A 14,930-nucleotide genomic window follows, 5' to 3' on the forward strand; every position below is an offset into this window, starting at 1 on the left:
GCTGAGGTACCTCTGAGCTACTACAGGGGCCACATGTTATGTGCTGACTTATGATACATAGTTTAGCTTGCTTTTGTGCAAACTTTGGAATAAAAATTTTCTGACAGCTTTTGTATTTGTACTTTAAAAAAATGCATTAAATAGGAGATTTGTAGGCCTACTCTAGTGTTTTATTAATTCAGCCTGCTGTGTGTGCTCCCTCATAAAGTTATATATATAAGTACATGATAGCAACCCACATATACTGTGCTCAGTTAAATGTGAGGCAACACTTAGATGCATCCCCTGGATGTGTGGCATTTTCATGGAGAAATAGAAGTTGTAGGAAATATGTGAATGGGTAATGTGATCCAATTATATTATAGATATATTTAGCATTTGTGAGTTTGTGGTGCTTTCTAACTTTTAATAAGCTGAATAAGCTCAATTTTACAATACAGTCTTCCAGTATTTTCCAGCTTATAAATGCAAATCAAATATCAATGATAAAAGTAAACCTTAAGCCAAAACCAGTTTGGCTCAGTGGATAGAGCGTTGGTCTGCGGACTGAAAGGTCCCAGGTTCGATTCTGGTCAAGGGCATGTACCTTGGTTGCGGGCACACCCCCGGTAGGGGGTGTGCAGGAGACAGCTGGTCGATGTTTCTCTCTCATAGATGTTTCTAGCTTTCTATCCCTCTCCCTTCCTCTCAGTAAAAAATCAATAAAATATTTTAAAAAAAAGTAAACCTTAAAGTTTGAATTCTACATGCAAAATAAAATGAATATAGCCACTTGAAACAGCCAGTATGAGATACTGGAGATGAACTGCCCGAGTTTCACTTACAACTTTACCACCTACAAGCTGAGAATCTTGGGCATATTACTTGACCTTTCTGTGCCTCAATATTTTTATCTATAAAATGGATCTAGTATCAATTTTATAAGGTTGTTGAAGGATTAAATGGGATAACAACTAGCTTAAAACACTGTTTGACATGTAGTAAGTGCTCAATAAAACTCATGATAATTATCATCTCTTGACTCTGGTGGGTATCATGAAAATTGATCAGCCCTCTGCCTCAGCCATGTCAGGACATGCTTGGAGTTGGAGATCCATCTACTTTTGCTCATCCACTGGTATGATATCATCTAGTTTCTATCTTATGAAAATTTACCAATGACTTTTCTACATTGATATCCCCTTTCCCATTCTCTGCTCTTTTAGGAATTTCTCCCCTTTATTGCTTACAATGTTAGATATCATCAGAAGTCAACAGAGACTGTTGGGCAATCTGTTAAAAACATTATCATTTGCAATTTTTCTCTATGAAATAGAAGATTCTCAATATTCTGCAATACCCTCTCACAAAACAAAGAAGAAAATTAGGTACTGAGGGTGACACAATACAGCAACTACTATTCATTATTTCTACAAATACTGATTTATATCTAAGCAAAACTTTCATTATTCATTGGTCATTTTCTAAGTAAATATTGGTGACTTTCAATTTTTTAAAATTACTTTATTGATTAAGGTATCACATATTTGTCATCAACCCCCTCCCCCCGTTCCCCTCCCAATCCCCCCCACATGCAAGCCCCCCTCCCCCTGTTGTCCGTGATCATTGGTTAGGCTCATATGCAAGCACACAAGTCCCTTGGTTGATCTATCTCCCTTGGGTGACTTTCAATTTTTATTAAACTTGATGTATTAACCACATAGGTTTATATCCTCTTCCAAGATCGTATTAAAACTAAAATGTAAAAGCTATAGACCCAGGGAGAAAAATGACAATTCAGCAGATGCAGGAGTTTGGCACAGTTTTGGGAGATAGAAAGTGGACAGAGAAGTGATGACTGAGGTAGCAGAGTGGAGTCTACAAAAGGGGAAACTTACTAGTAGTGAGCTCGTCCACCCCAGGGAAACCTTCCAAGGCTCAGAACTTGGGGGTGTCAGGTACTGTGGAGGTTGCGACTGAGGCCCAGGGCTGAAAATAAGAAGACTGCTTGAAAGTCTGCAACAAACAAAAGAAAGCTTGGGCTCAGAACTCCACAATATTGTGTATCGTGTATGACTGGGATGAGAGGCAGGCCGGAAATCAGGGACTGAGGTCGAGTCCACATTCAGAAAATAAGATCAGCCCTCCAGCCACTTTCCCTGTCTGGTTTCTAGATCAGATGCCCGAGGATGAATAAAACAAGGCACAAATACACAATGATAGAGAAAAGGCAGTAGGAAACTACATCTGATATGATATTCCAACAAATGTTGTAGAAGAGAGAAAGCTTGTGGATTCCAACTCAGCCGAGTGAAAAGACGGTGCCAACAATGAGGCTTTACTCTGCAGGACTCAGGAGAGACTTAGGAACTGGAGACAGGGTAAACACGGACTTAATGAAGGTCTATTGGAATTTAGACTATTTGAACGCTTCTCCCACCCCTTTAAGCCTGGAATCTGGGGGTTTATTGTCCAAAAAAATTGAACCAAATCACTTTGGATTTAGTGATGACACAGACAGCCTGGGGTCAGAGTGAGTCACTTTATTAGAAATGAGGATTACACTAAATTCTGCAGAGTGACTAGTAAGCTCTCTCAGTCTGTTTCTTTAGCTGGTCTCCCAAATCGTGGACACTCGGTGTATTGCACTAAGAAAGGAGCTTGGGGGGGGGGGGGTGGGTGGTGGTGGTGGTGGGTATTTAGCCCTCTAAGGAAACAGGTATGACAAGAACTAGGGTGGTTATTAACATTGTATATAACAAACCACCACAAAATTTAGTGGCATAAAACATAAGCCATTTTATTATGCTAATGGATTCTGTGGGTCAGGATTTCAGACAGGGTGTCCTCTAATAAAACGTAAGTGAGGGTGGCTTGTCCCTGCGTTATCACACCTCTAGTCCCAACTGGGAAGACAAACATCTAGAGTGACTCAAATGACTAGGGACTAGAATAATCTAGAAATTTCTTCAACTGCAGGTATGATACCCATGGAATGGTGTAAAGATTGCTCAACCAGGATTGTCAACTGGAATGACCACACGTAGCCCTTCCATGTAGTTTGAGCTTCCTATGGTGAAATAGTACAGCATGATGATAGAAGCTCCCTGGCCATTAATGATTCAGTCTTGCATGTCACATTGTACCACTTCTGCTGTATTTAATTGGTCAAAGCAATGGAATCTCATCCAGATTCAAGTGGGGCATAAACATCATTACTCAATAGAAGGAGTGTCAAAGAATTTTAGCTGGGCACTAAATCCACCACAGATACTAGTAGTCATGAGAGCAATAGTTAAATGGTCAGATGCTAATCAGGGAAATCAAAGCAGAAGCTCAGAGGAACATCAGGCGGAGCCCTAGTTGATAACAGATATGGCAACAAAAATAACTTCCCAATCCACCCATTGGTGGCTGAAGCTGCTGCTAGAGTCCCAGCCCGATCAGCCCTGGCTGCAGGAGAGGGGCATCTAGGGGCCCCGCGAGGAGGACCTGGGAAGGTCAGCATGGAGTGAACCTCTGTAGCTCTATCAACCAAAGGTTCAGTGAACCTTGTTTGGACCTGATTCAGGAAGAAGACCAGAAAATGGGAACACTGATGATGCTAAAGATTTACTGTTATTTTGGGGTGTGATAGTGATGTTGTTATGTTTAAAATGGTAATGCCATTTTCTTAAAAAAAAAAGAGTCCTTATTTTATAAGAAATATACTAAAGTAAAATATGTATTTGATTTACCTTAAAATAATTCAGCAAATGGAGGAGGAGGAAATGGGGGTATAGATGAAACAAGATAAAAAAAATGTTGATACTAGTAATTATGGAAACTAGTACATGGGTGTATTATACTATTTTCTCTTCTTCTGCATATGTTTGAAAAGTTTCACACTGAAAAAAATTTTTAAATTTACATACACACACATACACATACAGGAATTAGCCACTAGAGTAGATTTGCCATATTTAATCAAGCAATAAACTTCTAATAAGTTAAATTTGCATTTACATAAGTTAATTTTTATTTTTATAGATAATAGTGTAGCAATTTATGTTTTATGAAATCCTTTGACTTTCACGATAATTGTACAAGGTAAGTAAATGACAGATTTAGGCACAGAGAGATAAAGGGACATATTCAAGGCCACACAGCGAGGGAGGACCCAAGTCTCCTATGGAGGACCCAAGTCTCAAACTTGAGTTTTTTGGCTTCATGGCTTGTTTCCATTACCTGATAATTTACTGTGCAACAGTGTTTAATGTGATATTTTGACAACCTGATCAAAGCTAAGAAACTTTTTTGAGAAAAAATGCATATGGGCAAACTTCTAAAAACGCGAAGACAAATTCAGGGATGGAGAGGTTCATTGTCTCCATACAGCTGAAACCCAGTCATGGACCTTAGATTAGGCATTACTGCTCTATGAGAACATGCTTGTTAGTCAATTATGTTTCTCCTTCATATGCAATCATTACTCAGCCTTCTAACAGGGATCCAGCTTTTTCACTATAAACTACATCAGACCTGCTCTCTTGATTTCTCTCCTCTCTGATGATCTGGGCATTGAGCATAAGAATATCCTCACTTAGTTTTAATCAGCAGCTCCTCCCAGGCTCCACAGGTAGATACTTTGTATTATAATGATTAATTTACAGCTCCCTATGTCTCTTACAATGTTTTCAGTTCAAAACTATCTTAATTCTGAGACGTTCAGATATACTGACTATAATCTACTACTGAAATAGCACCTGCTGTGGGTAGCTTTTCTTACGGCACGGAGAATTACACCCCCTTCTGTGTTCCTGTAGCTCTCTGCACATGTCTCCTCACAACATCTATATATATAAAAGCCTAAGCAACCAGTAGACCGGTTGCTATGACATGCACTGACCACCAGGGAGCAGACGCTCAACGCAGGAGCTGCCCCCTGCTGGTCAGTGTGCTCCCACAACGGGAGTGCAGCTCAGCTCATCAATGGGTGCCAGATGCTGGGCTCATGGCTGACGAGAGCCACTGCGGTGGCACAAGCCTCTCCCGATTGGGACTGACTGGGAGCGAGCCCACCACAGGTGTAGCGAGCCGGGATGAGCAGGAGTGGTGCGGCACTGGCCTGGCTCAGGCTCCTCCCCAGCTGCCTGCTGCAGCCCGAGCCCCACAGGCCATGCAGAGGGACCCCACTGGTACATGAATCCATGCACCAGGCCTCTAGTATTATAATAATCCAGTTACATATCTTGCTCCTTCAGGAGACTGTGAGCTTCTGGGAAACAGCCACCATATCCATTCATCCCTAGAGAATGGCTAGCATAGGGCATGACACATATTAACTGTGAAATAACTGTTTCTGAATTAATAAGTAAATGACTCCAAATGTGCCAATTAACAAATTACTAAAAACAATAAAAATAAATAATAAATAAAACAAGAAACCCAAACTGTCAAGTATGGCTGTATCATTCCTTGGAGGTCAATTAAGTAGCAATCGTTTCGAATGCTCCCTTTTATTGCTCTTCTGGAGACTGAAAGGAGGTATAGATATTTTGTCCAAATGTTATGAAAAGTTCTCCAGTTTAATTAATTATTCACCTGGAGACTTACTTAAAGAGCTGATCTAATTAAAATGTTCACTCTGAACGACTGGCCAAGAAGCCTTTGTTCCTACCTGGGCTGATTAGATGTGCTCTTTTGAGTTAAACAACAAAGACAGAACTGTTGTCCCCAGAAAGTGCCTGCTGACAAGAACAGATGTTACGTTGGTCAAAAGCAATAAACACTGAGCTAGTCTCCCACCACCACTGAAGTGTGGCCCACATACACGGTCTCTGAATGGGGAGCTGGGCTCTGAACAGATGGATAATTTAGGCAGAAAACTTTGTTCAGAGATATTTTGAAAAAAGTAAAGGGCATAGTGTACTGCAGGGGGAATCCAGAACCAAGACTGCGGATGAGGAAGGGTGGGAGGTGAGGAGTGTTGCTAACTGAAGAGGGTACATCCTTTTGTATGGAAATCCTTGCCAACATCACCACTTTAGGATTTCTTTGACCATTTATTCTTTGCTCTTCTTCAAATAAGTTCAGTGATTAAGAGGAATTAGTGTGGTCTTTGAAGGGGAAGGTTACGTCTTTTGTAGATTAATGTGAATTTTAGTTAAATCAGAAAACTTCTTTCCTGTAGTATAACAGCAATTGGAACACCATGTTTGACTTCCACTTCCAGATATGATGAGACTGTACTTGCTCTCCCACCCGAAACACTAGAACACTGGGGGAAACAAATTAAATAACTATCTTCATATTTTGGACAACAGGCAGTACAGGACTGTGACCCTTGAGAGAAGGTAAGCAAAGCAATGTGGGGTCATTCTTCCAATGACCCCAGCTTTCTGTTCTTTCTGGATGGCAGCTCACAGAGGAAGAGCCCAAGCAAAACTCAGTGGTCTTGTTGTGTTGAGGATACAGAAATCAGAAGTGGAGGAGGTTGAGGTGGCTGGATTTGTAGATCAGTGAACTAAAGAGCAGGCAGCCATGCAGAGAAACTTACACAGAAGTCCACTTTAGTCTGTTGCTGAATTCTAAACTACCTATCTATGCAGAGCATGAAAACTCTTCACAGCCAAGCAAGGAACCACTAAGGAGACCCACTAAGCAATTTTCATAGATTACAATTGACTGAAAACTATTTGAGTTCCAACTAGCCAAAGTAGTGAGGCCTCATAGAATATTAAATAGGGACCTCGGAAGGGTCACAGTTTAGTAGTAAGGCAAGATTAACCCTAGTGTAAAGGCTACTCTAGACATTCCTAAAATTTTAGAAACAAACATCAATTAGATCAAATTGATCCACAGGTAAATTGATTGCCTGACAAAACAAACTTGAAAACATTTTAATGGAAGATAATATCTAGACATTCAAAGTGTAACAATCACAATTCTAAGCATCCAATAAAAATGATTAGACATGTAAAAAAATGGTAAAATGTGACCCATTACCAGGAAAATAACTAGTTAGTAGTATGAAACTTAGACATGACATAGAAGATGAAGTCAACATGTAACAGCTTTGAAATTGCTGTAACAAATATGCACATGGAATTAAAACAAACAGTGAGGAGAGAAATAAAAACATTTTTAAAAATCAAAGGAAACTTCCAAGAAAGAAAAAAAAAAACTCAATATTTAAAATAAACATGTTATAGGATGAACACAACAGAAGATTAGATAATACAGTTCAAGACATCAGTGAAGTTGAAGATAGAGGAATAGAAACTATCCAAAGGAAAGCAGAGAAAGAAATAGATTAAAACAAGTGAATGGAACCTCAGCAATATTTGACACAATTTCAGGTACTCTACAAACCTATATAAAATCCAAGGAGAAAGATAGGGTATAGAAAAAGTATTTGATGAAATAAAAAAAAAAATCTCCAAATTTGATAAAAACCATAAATTATAAATCCAAAAAACTCAACAAATCCCAACCAAAATTAACAATCACATAAACAATAAGCAAAAAAACCTATCAAAGTATATCTTTATCAAATTACTGAAAATCAATGATAAAGAGAAGATCTTAAAACAGCCAGAGGAAAAGAAAATATCATGTATATAAAAGGGAACAAAGAAAGATGTCAGACTTATTATCAGAAACAATATGAGCCAATTGAAAAAACAGATTTAAACTACTGGAAAAAGAAAATAAAACCTGTTAACCTAGAATTCTATCTTAAGCAAAAATGTCCTTCAGAAGTGAAGGTGAGAAAAAGATATATTCAAAGAACCTTTATAATTTTATTAACCAATGTCACCCCAATAAATTAAATAAAAAAGAAAAAGAAGACTTATTCAGACAAACATAAACACCACATAGCAAGATTGTGGATTTAAGCCCAACCATATCAATAATTCATGAAATGTAAATGGACTAAAGACCCTAAATAAAAAACCAATATTGTCAAATTGGCCTTTTATTTAGGGCCTTTTACTCCAATTACATTAATAAAGCAACAATTAACTCTATAATACCTACAAGAACCTACTTTAAATATCTAAACCTGGGTTAAAAGTAAAAGAATGGAAAAAAAATACCAAGAAAAAACTATCAAAAAAAAATAGAGTGGCTATATTAAACTAGACTCAAACTAGAACATTATCAGGATAAAAAAAAGTACATTACAATTTAGGCTTCCACTTTAAGAAGATGCTGTTGGACACTATAGAGGAAATAAACCCCAAAATAAAGAGAAGGAAAGAATTAATAAAGACAGAAATTAATTAAATAGAAAAGAGGACTAAGAGAAAAATCAATAAAAACAAAAGTTGATTCTTTGAAAATATCAATAAAATTACAACAGCATGGATAGACCTAGAGAACATTATGCTAAGTGAAATAAGCCAGTAAGAAAAAGACAAGTACCATATGATTTCACTAATATGTGAAATTTAATGAACAAACTGAACTACCAAGCAAAATAGAGACAGACTCATAGATAGAGAGGAAGACAGCTCTGGTGTGTGTGTGTGTGTGTGTGTGTGTGTGTGTGTGTGTGTGTTATGAAGGGTTGGGGGGATAAAAGGACTGAGCAGAAAAAGAAAAAGAAAGAGAACTCATAGACATGGATAACAGTGTGGTGATTGTGTGTGTGTGCGAGGGGCGGGGTATGTGGAGGTGGAAGAGGGCATAGAGGGAATAAGTGGAAAAAATAAAGTAAAATAAAATTGATAAGCCTCAGGTGAGGCTGATCCGAAAAAAATACAAGTTATAAATGTTAAAGAGGATTTATCAATATGGATAGTTCTGCATTAAAAGAAAAATAAGAAAGTATTATGAACAACTATATGCCCCCCTCAAATTGACAGTTTAGATGAAATAAACATTTCTTAAAAGCATAAATTACCAAAACTAACATAGGTAAAAAAATATCTGAATAGCCCTATAGAGAAGATATTGCATTAAAAATTAAAAGAATTCCGTCAAAGAAAATTACAGATTTGCTAGATTGCTTCAAAGGTGAATTCCTTCAAACATTTACAGAATAAATAATATAAATGGTACACAAATTTTATTGTCAAACAGCAGAGGAGGAAATACTTACTCATTTTATGAGGCCAGCCTTATTCTGATAACAAACCAGACTAAGACATTACAAGAAAACTATTGATCCATGTCCCTCATCAACACTGAAACAAAACTATACTACACTATATCATCAAAAGGAAACCAGCAATATGTTATAGAAATAATAAAAAATGAATAAGTAAGATTTATCTCAGAGATGCAAAGTTGATTTACATTAAAAAATCAATTAATATCAGTCATCATATCATTAGAATAAAGAAGAAAAACAATATGTTTCCTCAGATGCAGAACAAGTATTAGACAATACTCAATACATATTCATAGTAAAATATCTATAATTAACAAGTGAATTTAGCAAGGTCACAAGATACTAGGTAGTATACTAATATAACTGTATTTTATATACTAGCAATGAACCTCAGGAACATGCAATAAAAAGTGATTCCATCTAGAATAGTATAAAAGACATAAAATAATTAGGGATACATTTAGCAAAGGATATTAAGACTGTACACTATAATACTTTACAACCACAAAACATTGCTGAGAGAAATAAAAGAACATCTAAATAAATGGTACGGTAATACCATCATCATTAATTGGAAGGTGCTGTATTATTAAAATATCAATTTGCCTTGAGTTGATATAGAATTTTAATTCTAACACAGCAATTTTTTTTGGTAGAAATTGTGAAGCTGATTCTACAATTTATAAGAAACTACAAAGCATCTAGAGTAATGACAACTATTTTGAAAAAGAAGAATATTGGAGGATTTACACCATCTCTTTTCAAGATTTACAAAAACTATGGTATTCAAGACAGTATGGTATTGATGTCAGGATGGGCACACAGATCAATAGAACAGAAGATAGTGTGTTTGTGTGTGTTTGTTTATGTGTGTGTGTGTGTGTGTGTGTGTACTGAAGTGCCTTTGAACCAAGTCTTTTTCACAAATAATGCTGGAACAAATGGGTATAAGTTCAGAAAAAAAAAAAATTGAACAAGCCTTATATCACATCTTTTTCATGTAGTAACTTGAAATGGTTCATAGGCCTAAATATAAATGATGAAACTATAAAATTTTTGTAAAACAGACTGATAGATTCTTAAATAGTTGAGTACAAAATTACCATAGCATCAGCAATAGCCTAGGAATCTACCCAAAAGAAATGAAAGCGTATGTCTACATGAAAAATTGTCCATGAATTTTCACAGAAGCTTTATTCATAATAGCCAAAAACTGCAAACAATTGAAACAATTCATCAACAGGTGAATGAATGAACAAATTATAGTATATACATATACTAGAATACTACTTAGCAATAAAATGAAACATACTACTGAAACATAACAACATGGATAAGCTCTCAAAAACATCCTATGTAATAAAAGCCTAATATGCTAAGTGTCCAGTCGTCCGGTTGTCCATTCAACCAATCAAAGTGTAATATGCTAATGATATGCTAAGGACGTTCAACTGCTCGCTATGACGTGCACTGTCCACCAGAGGGCAGACAGTCAACCAGATGACCAGTTGCTATGACATGCACTGACCACCAGGGGCAGTTGCTTCGACTGGTAGGTTAGCTTGCTGCTGGGATCCGGCTGATAGGTACTGAGCAAGATGGGCCAGACATGCCCTGGAGCCCTCCCGCAGTCCCTCCCTGGCTGGCCAACCTCCCGCGTCCCTCCCTAGTCCCGATGGTGCACTGGTGGGGTTCCTCGGCCTGGCCTGCACCCTCTTGCAATCCAGGACCCTTTTGGGGGATGTCAGAGAACCGGTTTTGGCCCGATCCCTGCAGGCCAGGCCGAGGGATGCCACTGATACACAAATTTGTGCACTGGGCATCTAGTGCTGAATAAAAGACACAAAAGTGAATTTATATGAAGATTTAGCAAAGGAAAAACTCATCATAGTGGCAGATGAGTGGTTGCTTGGGGATTAGGATGGGAATAATTTACTACCAAGGGGTACAAGGGAACTTTATGGAGTGATGGAAATGTATTAATGATGATGGTACTTATACAGATATATATAGGTATTTGTCAAATTTCATTAAACTGAACACTTAAAAATGGAAGCATTTTATTACATACTAAAGGCCGGGTGCACAAGATTCATGCACTGGGGTGGGGGTCCCTCAGCCTGGCCTGCGCCCTCTCACAGTCCAGGAGCCCTTGGGGGATGTCTGACTAGTGGCTTAGGCCCGCTCCCTGGACATCCTTAGCCATGCTGCGGAGGCCGGAGAGGCTCCTGCCACTGCTGCTGAGCTCGCCAGCCGTGAGCCCGGCTCCTGCCCCCTGGTGGCCAGTGAGTGTCATAGCAACCAGTCGTTCTGCCGTTTGGTCAATTTGCATATTTGCCTTTTATTATTTAAGATAATTTTTACCTCAATTAAGTTGATTTTTAAAATGGCATTTCGTGTTTTTTTGTTTGTTTGTTTGTTTTTTAATTGGGAAAAGGAAGGTTACTATAAAGCATGATTCCCTGAGATGATCACTGGTCAGCCAGCACAATCATCCTACTAATTATATGAATTCATGTTAAACTGATTCAATATCCAAGCGAGGATATGAATACAGTTCCTTTGATGGAGATGTAGGGGTTTTGCATGGCTAGAATTTATCATGGGCTCTGGGTGGTGGGAGGTTTGAGTGAGAGACTCTAAGAATACAGGAAAGAGAAGGCCAAAGGGCACAAGTTTGCCTTGTGCTTGATGGTATTCTTGACCAGATACCACTTCTACTAGGTCCCAGAGAGATCTGAGTAGAGGGCAAGGCCATACAGATATACACTACTCCTTGCCAGGCTTTTTCTCTCTCATGCTGCATCAGTCTTGTGAGAAGTGAATTCTAAGAGATGCAGAGAAGGGAACAGAACTTTAAAAGAGGGCAATTTACATGGGTGCAATCAACTCATTACTGCTTTGCTCCTAGTCCTTCACACAGTAACAGCCCAGGTTTAGGGTCACACCTACACATTCGGTAGACAGATACATAGATACTTACATAGATAGATAGAGATGTAGATATAGACATATGTATAGGTAAATAGCTATATATGTAAATATATAAAATTTATTTACTCTTCATGACAACCTTCATTATTATCCCTGTCTGGTAGTTTAGTAACTAAGACACAAAGAGGCTAATTACCTTGCCCAGGGTCACACAGCTACTAAGAGGCAGATCCAAGATTGAAATCCATAAAGTATGATGCAGAGTCTATGCTTTTAATTGTTACATTATTCTACCAATTTTACTTAAATTATCAGAACTTCAGAATTACTCCTCACAGGTAGAATCAAGCAGAGAGAGCCTTCAGCTCCACCTTCAGATTGACAGGTATAAAAAGCACCCCCCTCTATTGAAAGTGACTACTGAGGGTCATTTATTTGATCTTTCATTTAACAAAATATGTTGAGTGACTCCTATGTGCCTTGACTCCTATGTGCCTGATATTATGCCCATCAATAGAGATTCAGAAATAAATAAGACATAATCCTTACTTTCAAAGATCTGGACATTCCACCAAGATTACTAGTCAATGACATGTACTGTAGTGCAAATGAGAGTATGGAACACCTGCCACACTAGTGTAAATGAGGTATTGAGGCAGCACCACTTGCATCCATGTTATCAGAGGACTGTCTGCATTTGACTAACTGAAGGTCACACCTGGGCATCCCTGGGGGTTCTTTTAACTTTACCATTAAGCAATCTGAAGCCATAAACTGATTAGGGTTGGAACACTTATAGAGGATTAATGTTCTAACAAATTGGGTCATTTTGCTCAGCTTGGCTATTGAGGATAACATATGGTAAATTTACTGAGCTCATTTGTGACCAGATTTCTCTGCAGAGTAATTGAAAGTGAATGGAAGTGGCTATTTATGTATTTGCAGCCATTAGATGTTGCTCTCATCTCTGATTTTGGTGGATGATGAGTTAAAATATATACTGAGATCATTGTCTGCGAGTAGCACTTTGCATGTTCAATTAGCTAAGGCCTGTGCAGACTGCTGGTCATGAAAAAGCAGATGGTGAAGGGAAGCTGTACTCTTAAGAGTTCAGAAATGACTAACTGGCCAAATGGGCATATATTTCTGAATTGCATCTCCGTTTTTTAAGGTTTGATGGCCACTAGGATTGTGTGTGGCTCTGGCTGTATTCACAATCCTATGGCACTGTTGCTTAAAGTTTTTGCATGGATGTTAAGAATAATTTGAAAACCCATACACAGAAAAGAATTTATGGTGAAATACATTTAAAAAGTCCTGTATTGAACAAAGTACAATGAATTTCTTTAGTGCAGGGTATTTCAAAGCGGTGAGTAAATGTATGAGCACTGCACATCTCTAGGAGAGGGAGGTAATACAATTATCAGATGTATATAAGGAAACCAGGATTTATTGAGCATCTATGTACTATTTATTACATATAGATTACTTTTATAGATTAACATAGTTTTACACAGATTGCTTCATTTAATCCATATAATTATTCTATGATTTATCTTTATTTTCTGGAATGATGGCCTCGAGGCCTGGAGTGCTTAAAAAACTTTGCTAAAGTCATGATGAGCAAGTGCCTTTGCTGGGATGTGAACCAGCAGTTCGGCTATAGAACCCATACTCTTGACCACAATGCTCTATTTTCTTTCTTTCTTTTTTTCTTTTCCCCAAGAGCATCTTGCTCAAGCAGAATCTCACAGATCACACTTTGGGAAGGGTATTTCTAGGATAAATATACCAGGTATTGCTGGATGTGCCCCAGCTCTGGGTCAACACATTAATAATATAGTGGAGACAAGAAAACAGAGACAAGTTATACATTTTTCAGTTCACCCTAGCCTAAACCTACTCCCTAGAGCAGTGATTTTCAACCAGTGTGTAAGATACAAGAATTTTTAAAACATGCAATACCTGACTATTTAGTCAGAGGCACTGACCTCTTTTCCCTTAGATTGTCAAATAAAAAACCGCCAACCGCCAACACAGCAATAATATTGAATGAATCACAATGATACCTTATACCTTTTTTTTTTTTTTTTGGAGATAGGCAAAAAATATATTTTTTGGTGTGCCACAGAATTTTAGTAATTAGTTTATCTGTGCCATGAGATAAAAATCGCTGCCTTCCAGTATCAAATACATTAATGACTCCTGGACTTTTGAATGAGAGCTACTCCCCATTTTCCTGAGCATTGAAAGTGCCTTGTGCTTATCTAGGTCATTCTTCACATTTCCATTCAAGTATCACAAAGACCCTGACAACATTATTTTATTAATCTCATTCATCTTTGAGTGCATATCCTGAGCCAGGCCCTGTGCTAGTAGTGGCAGTGAGAGCCGATTCAGGCATAGATGCAGGAATCTAACAGAGAAGGAAAACTGGCTTTGTTGGTAAGGCTGAGTAGAAATTGTGGTTTAGAAATGACATTCCCAATGAACCACTTAAGACTTTACTTCTGAATTGGGCAGACCTACCCACCCAGGCCCTGGAAGAGCAGTATAACTCCTTCCCTCTCCAGCTTACCCCATGGCAGCCACAGAGGTGGGTTGGAAGTGAATGGGGCTGAGCTGTGTGATTTCTTCTCCCATGTTTCTCAATGGAGAGGAGTGAGAGGGCTTGGAGAGATAGTAGTTTCTCCCAGCTTTTCTTCCCTGAGGAGGAATGTAGACATCCCTGCTCTTCTCTGGCTGGAAACAAACAGTGTTCTCCCAGCCTGGATGTTAATGATGGGAAATAAAACAGCTGAACACATAAAATCTCTCAAGGAACTCCGGGTCCAGTGGAGGAGGGGCAGACAGACAAATGAAACATGGTGAAATAAAATCAAAGCATGTATGAGCATGGGATAAAGCATTCAGTTAT

General features: G+C 38.2%; 1 long non-coding RNA gene across 1 annotated transcript in view; it reads right to left on the minus strand.

Moving 5' to 3' along the window:
• Positions 1–14,930, minus strand: part of LOC129151241 (uncharacterized) — a 43,923-nt gene that overhangs the window by 10,654 nt on the left and 18,339 nt on the right. Inside the window, exon 2 of the long non-coding RNA XR_008557972.1 lies at positions 1,878–1,995. This is a non-coding gene — a long non-coding RNA (uncharacterized LOC129151241). The remainder of the gene's footprint in view (positions 1–1,877; positions 1,996–14,930) is intronic.

This window comes from Eptesicus fuscus, chromosome 13 (genome assembly GCF_027574615.1).
Source record: "Eptesicus fuscus isolate TK198812 chromosome 13, DD_ASM_mEF_20220401, whole genome shotgun sequence".
NCBI lineage: Eukaryota > Metazoa > Chordata > Mammalia > Chiroptera > Vespertilionidae > Eptesicus > Eptesicus fuscus.